Source organism: Poecile atricapillus, chromosome 20 (genome assembly GCF_030490865.1).
Source record: "Poecile atricapillus isolate bPoeAtr1 chromosome 20, bPoeAtr1.hap1, whole genome shotgun sequence".
In the NCBI taxonomy this organism is placed as follows: Eukaryota; Metazoa; Chordata; class Aves; order Passeriformes; family Paridae; genus Poecile; species Poecile atricapillus.
Window position 1 is genome coordinate 11,103,163 of NC_081268.1, and position 7,312 is coordinate 11,110,474.

The following is a 7,312-nucleotide window of genomic DNA, read 5'->3' on the forward strand; positions in this document are numbered from 1 at the left end:
AGCATCATTCCCACTGCCTTTCTGCCTTTCCAGGCTGACTCTTCTCAAGTTTCTATGGGAAAAATACCTGCCTATTCTTGGCTCTCCATGCTGCCCACTGCACCACCTCACCTTCTAAGGCACTCATCTGCCATCCTCTACAGTGCAACTGTACCAGGGATTACCACAGAGAGATCTTTAGATCTTTTCTGGATTGCATTTAATCCCTTTCTCAAACCTCCTGCTTCGCCTTTAGATGGACAAGCAATGAGGTCTTCAAAGACTGAAAAGGAACAAAAAAAATCTCTTTTCTGGATGGTAGGGAGCAGAAACAGGGTTGGGGGAGCCCTGTGGGAGTAGGGATGGTGCCCTAGTTTGTGGCGACGCGCCTCAGGGAAGGCAGAGTTACATTGTCCCACCCCAAACCCCTTGTGAAAGGCGGCCCAGGAGTTCTGATTGGGTTTGAGTCCCTGGGTTCTCCCTTGCTGTGTTTCTAATGGTCCCTGACCCTGAACTCCACCCTCAGGGGTGGAGACCCTCGGGAGTTCTGGCCCTCAAAAACCCCTGCCGTGCCTCTGTTCGGGGCTCTTTGTTCTGGGTCTGAGTTTGTTCTTATGTTGAATAAATGGTTTCATGAACAAGGGCCCGTCTCGTTGGTGTTCCATGCTGGTCCCCAGAATCCTGCTGCTTCTCTGGACGAGATCCGGAGGTTGCTGACTGCAACACTTGTTCTTCATCCTTCTTTTGGTTTTGGGGACTTTGCGGCGAATTCCTATCTGGCAGGTGGTCCTTGGTGTGGTGGGACCCATCCTGGGAGATGTGAGTGTTCTCCATACCTTGTTCTTGCACAGACTTGGCCATCCTATTCCCAGGCTGTCCATGAGTGGCTTTGAAAGGGGGGGTTGGCATTCCTTCTCTCCCCAGGGGGGAGCTGCTCCTCCTCTTCATTCTTTTGCCACCCTCTTTCCAGCCCCAAGGGGGTAGGAGGTGTGAGCTGAGGTTTGAGAGAACCTGTGCCAAGCTGTGGACAACCGCTGGTGTCCCAGGATAGTCAACCTCCAGTGCAACCAGAAGGACACCAAAAGCTTGGACATGCTGGGGTGGAAATACTCCCATTCCCAGGGGAATGTCAGCCAGGCACACACATGCATAGCCAGAGAAATACCCAAATACCCTGTGACAGTATGTTCAGGTGGGCAGCACCCCAACATGGCTGGCTGAGCTCAGCCCAGCCAGGTTTGGGCACTGCCAGCTGCTGCCCCAGTAAAGGGGGAAGCAGGGAGGGGATCTCTTGTCACTTCTCCTTTCCCATGTAGCTCTGTCAAGGCACCACAGGCCGGAGAGCAGGGCACTGAGGTTGGCAGCACCTTTGCCCATGGTGTGTGGGCAGCCCCAGCCACTCGCAGGGAACTGAGCCATGTCCCTGGGGAGGAGCAGGTGTCTGCGCTGAGGTGGCTGCCCCAGGTGGGTAGTGCCTGAGCTTCATGCACAAGGAAGGTCAGTGGGAAAAAGCAAATGAGGGGCAGGGAGGGCTTTCTCTGCCATGGAAGATGAAGCAGGCAACTTGCTCCAGTGGCAGGAAGTGAGAGCAACCTTGTTTGTCTGCAGAAACAGGGATCTGGATTTTGGGCACTGTCAAAGAAAGGCAAGAACAGATGTCATCTCTGCAGGACTCAGGTTGTGAAGCATACAATCTGCCCAAATGAGCAGGTTCAATAAGCAAGCAGCTGTGTGGGGGAGCCAGCCCAGCCCAGCCTGGTTGCCCTGCTGCACTACCACTCTGCCATCTCCCTGCCACGCTGTCACCCTGTCTGCCTGCCACCCTGCTTGCCATCTGTCAGCCTGCCAGCATCTCACCTCTGTCACCTCTGCTGATCTTCACAGTGCTACTCTCCATACATTCATCCTCCCTTGACCATTCCCAGGGACAGAGGAACACTGTGAATTTTTAGGGAACTGCTTTGATAGCAGGAGGGACAGATCCAGATCCAGATAGCAGCATGACCAGATATGAAAATGGCATTCAAACCTGAAATAACCAGACAATCCATCAGATGCGGGACCAGGGTTTTCTGTGGGGCAGCAATAAGTTCCCCACAATTTAATGCAAATTTTTCATGATTACAGCCTGCGTCACCACTGTGATGAGGCCACAGCAACAAGGGACCAGGTTAACCTGTGAGATCAGGCAGATGCTGATCTCTTCTCTCTGCTGATCAGTGATAGGACCTGAGCATGAAGCTGTGTCAGTGGAAGTTTAGTCTGGTTATCAGGAAAAAGTTCTTCCCCAGAGGGTGCTGGGGCATTCACCAGTCTCCCCAGGGAGTGGGCACAGCCCCATGGCTACCAGAACTCCAGGAGCATTTGGACAATGCTCTCGGGGATGCACAGGGTGGGATTGTCGGGGTATCCTGTGTAGGGCCAGGACTTTTTTACATGACCTTAGAGGCATTTTCCAACTTTAATGATTTTGTGATTCTGTGATCCTTAAGGACTATCAGGACTATTCTACGGTTCTATCCTTCTTTGCGGCATTGGACAGGAGCCCAGAGGAAGGGATAGATGTCGCAGGCAAAGGGAAACCAGCTCAAGAGACTCAACTCCCTACTGTGCTGATGTCTTTGGCTCACCCTATATCTGGATAAACACAAATAACTTAATCCCAGGTAAAGCTGGATGAGGATGTGTCACCAGCATGCCTGAGGCACCTGAGAGCTCTTGTCTGTATTTCTACACCCCCTGCAGCTGGTGTGGACATGGGCTTCAGCTCAGTCACCCAGGGAAACAGGGCTTTCCTCCAAGGAGAGGCACAGGCACAGACTCCCCAGGAAAGAGAGGGCATGCTGGCACCCATCCCAGCTGGGCAGAAAAACTTGTCCCCACCATGGAGCAGGAGAAATAATCCCTGGGGGCAGAGTGAAAGATGAGTACAAAGAGGAGAAGGTGGGGAGTGCATTAGTCACCCAGCAGTGCAGGGGACTGCCACTTCCTCAGACAAAGGAGAGGTGGGTTTTTTTTTAACAAAAGCCTCTGATGTGGGGACACCTGGGCAAGAGCTGCAGGGTTGAACAATGGATCATTCAAGGAGATCAAAGGAGACACTGGATCAGGAGAAGGAACTGATGTCTCTGAGACGTGGGATTTGCTGGTTGTGGGAATCATGGCTGTTCAGTGGCTTTGTAAAACACGGATGAGCACATCTGGGAGCACTGGTGGGCGGCCCTGCAGCTTCATATGTGGTTGGGTAATAGCAGGAAGAATACAATGAGCTTGTAGATACTGCAACAGGCTGGGGTCCAAAGGGAGGGGTTAAGGACAGGGTTCTCTGCTCCCATCTGCGAGCTCCTCAGCCAACAGCAAGTGCAGGGGACCATTCAATCCAGAAGCATTCAACAGTTTTGGGACTGGCCCAGCACAGGCCAGCCCTGAGCAATGCACAAACAATCCCAAAACACACTCCAGAGCTGCTCCAGCACAATATTGATCTTAGCCTTGGCAGAAGCCCTGGGGGTCCTGACCTGCTCCTGAGGGAGCACTGGGAGCCAGCGGGGTTCCTCTGCAGAGGCACCCAGATCATCAGCAGAGTTCCACACAGGGACAGAGAGGGGCTGGCTGGAGAGCAGCCTAGTCCCTGTAGCAGCCAGAAGGACATTTGGGACAGCATGAGGCTGCAAAGCTGTTCCCAGAAGGAGCACAGCCCCCATCTGCCTCTGCAGCACAGACCAAGGAATAAAGGCAAGGATCTTTGGTTTCAGGTTGGGCTGAGGCTTCTCACCCATCCACAGGCTGTGGTCCATGGGAGAAATCACCCAGTCCCGTTCTCCTAATCCAAACCTCAATCAATTCCACTCCCATTCCCTATCTCAGGCCTGCCTGTGAGCTGGCACAGACAGATGGAGGAGTGGGAACCTACTCCCAGTCCTCAGGGCTCTGTGACTCCAGTCAGGACGTGGACTGACATACCCTGGGACTCAGCTGAGACATCAGGCGTATTCTTTGGCTAGTGCAGGCCAATGCAGGCCAATGCAAGCCCAGAAGTGCCTCTTCCTCAGGGACCTCCAGGCAGGGTGAGTCCTGCACCAACCAAAAGACTTGGATGTCTAGGCTTCCCCAGCTGCTGGGGCTGACTCTCTCCCCAGTATCTTGTTGCCTTGCATGGAGGAATCCCAGTACTGTGTGGGGTATCAGGAAACCTCCCAGCTGCCTGTCCTGCTGTTGGGTGTATCCTACATTCCAGCAGAGATGTGTGAACCTGGAGCCAGAAAGATGCCTTTGTTCAGGGTGCACTTACTCACATCTCCACCTGCACAAAGTTGGAGTCAGACAGGACTGGAATGGAAGCAAGGACCTGTCAGGAATTTCTGGGGATGCCCACACCATCCCAGCACTGAGTAAGGCCACCGCACACACATATGAGGCATTTTGGGGGGTTTTTGAGTCTGTGGCCAGTGAAGCTACAAATCCAACCAGTGTTTACACTGGTATAGTAAAAAAATAAGGGAATTAAACAATCTCCCTCAGTCAGGAGTGAGCTTCTGACTGAGTGCAGCTCCTGCTGAGCCTCTGCACCCTGTGAGTAGGAGCCCACTGATGTATTCCAGCCTCAGCTCCAAGCCCAGATCTTGTCCCCTTAGAGGTGTTGAAGGTCTGGAAGGATCTTGGTGTATCCAAGGCTATAATCTCCGTCCTGGCAAGAATCCTTGCCTGGAAGGAAAATCAAAACCAAGTACAAATCTCTATTCTTGCCTCACTTTCTAAACCCCTTTTTGTCTCCTGTTTCCCAGGACAGTGTCTGTTTGATGCAAGCCCTGAGGGGGTCCATGGGCAGGGATCCCTGTTGTCCTGGCATTGAACCAGCCAGGAAGTAGGTAGCTTTTCCAGAAAAGCCCCACTGGTTTCTACTGGTTGTCTTGCCAGGAGCCCTCTCCTGCCAGGACAGAGGGCCAAGAAGTATCAAGGTACAGGGCAGCCCCTCAGGCTGACAGCCCTGTTCCTGCAGCCTGGCACAACACATGACAAGCCCTCTCTCTGTTTCCAGCTGTCTTCAGCTGGGGGGGTGTCCTGAGCCAGCCATGATTTTCTGATTTTCACCCTTCACTAGATCCCTCCTCTCTGTACTTGTCAAAATCCCTCTGTTGCATTGCAGGCAAACGTCCAGAAGCACCATCCCTTATCAGGGAACTGCTACACTCCAGCACTGGGAACTGCCTTCTTTAGGATGGGTTGGATCTGGCTTCTACCTTCATTGGAAGAGCTGGTGGCTCCATCCCTCTCCAATCTCTCCAGGACTGTCTGAGTTTGTAGACCCCCAGTTGTATCTTCTCTGGCTGAAGGGACCAGTACTGCTTAGACAGGAAAGCTCCTTCCCACCAGAGTTTCCCAGGGACCCTACGGCTATGTGATGCCTCCTGGCAGGGCTCAGCTGTCCCAGCTGCCCCATGTGTGTGCCACTGCATCATCCTGGTGCATCCCAGGGGGCAGGATCAGCCCTCTCATGGTCCTTGCTGCCATGCTGATTGCTCCTACAGCTAACTCCCACCTCACATCCCTCCTGGGGTGTGCAAGATATCCACCACAGAGCAGAGGCATGCTGCTATCCCACAGGCTGGCCCAGACCTCCGGGATTTTCCCACCAGTGATGTACTTTCCATTGCTTTTAAAAATAAAATCCCAGTAATAAAAACTTCAGCTAATTTTATCCCTAGCCTGTTTTTCCCAGGCTGGTGCAGGATGAATTTCACCGTGCAGAACCACAGCAGGGGGATGGAGTCACCTCTACCTCTACTGTCTGCACCCACTGCCACATGGGTGTCCCGCAAAGGGATGCTTTGGCTCTGAGGGAACCCACACAGTGCATGTGTTCCTCCAGGGTGCGGGCCAAGGCCTCAGCCCCTGCTCTGCTCCCTGACAGCTGCTTTTCCAGGGCTGGGTATCTTCTGTGTGCTGCTGCCTCTTTGTGTAATGTGGGGGAGTTTAAGTCATAGTCCCTGCGGTATGCAGCTGCAGAGCAAAGCAGGGATTCTGGGAGCCTCACTCTTCCCCATCACATGGGTCTCCTGGAGGGAGCATCTGCCTTCAATCAGTTGTACCTTGGAACAGAGCAGGGTGGCTGTGCAGACAGAGGTGAGCAGGCTGGGATCACAGCCACAGTGAGTCATTGGCTCTGGCAGAGATCTGATGGGACACTGAAACAGAGCCTGGATGCTGTGCTTGATCCCCTTACGATGGGAAGTGTCCCCCAGAAATGAACTATGTTGGTGAGCAGAGGCTCAGCCTCCATCATACCTTGCAGTGGGGAGGGCAGACCTCTCCTTTCCACCTGGGAGTGGGCCCTTGCTCACAGTGCTGCAAATATCAGCCACAGGCAGGGAGGGGAGAACAGGGAGCACTGGGTAGTGGCAGGTGACGCTCCTAAGGCAGGAGGCAGTTTATCCATGCTGAGAGGAGAATAGCAATGGCATTCTGGAACCTGGGATATAAGCAAGAGCCCAGGATACAAGCAAGGCTGCAGCAACACATGGGGATGGTCTGGGATGGGAGAACACTCTAGCTGAGGGATCACAGGGATGATCAGCACCCACTTGCAGGTCTGAGATATAACAGGCACCTCCTTAGTCCAGTCAGCCCTGCATGGCCCAGCTCCCCATCCCAATGAGAACCATCCCCAGGACCCAGGGTCTTCTTGAGGTCATCACATCCTCAGTTCACTTCCCAGGGAGTTGCACTGACAACAGCAGGCCAGGAGGTGCAGAGCGGGAGGGCTGCAGGGCCAGGGCACCAGAGACTGTGGTAGCCCAGCAATGCAGACTGTATGGCAGGGAAGAAAAGCAAAAAAGACAGAATGTTTGGATCAGGGGCCCAAGATGCAGCTGTTCCTGGTAGAATGTAGGACAATTGCTCTGCTGGGACAGCAGCCCTTCTCTAAAGGGGCAGTTGGGCATGGAGCCCAGGCTCAGAGATCATGTAAAGGGCATGTAGCTGGGCAGGACAAAAAAGAAACTATGAATAGATAAACCTGCATACTGGATCCTTCCCAAACTGCACAGCTGAGGACACAGGATGAGATCTTGCATCCCTGGGCAGTGTAGGGGCCAGGTACACCTCCAGACTGAGCTCAGAGGAAGGCTCACTCTGCTCAGATAATAGCTTCAGGCTCTGGCAGTAGGGACCCCCCCATGCAATGTCACCCTGGCACTCACCATAAATGCCCCATGCTGACCCCATGGTGTTGCACCTGCAATGTGACGAACTCCAGTGTGGAGGGCTTTGGGGTGATGAGGTGGGTTGGCAGGAGCTGTCCTGGCTGGGGACAGCAGAGTTGTCTCCAGCTGTT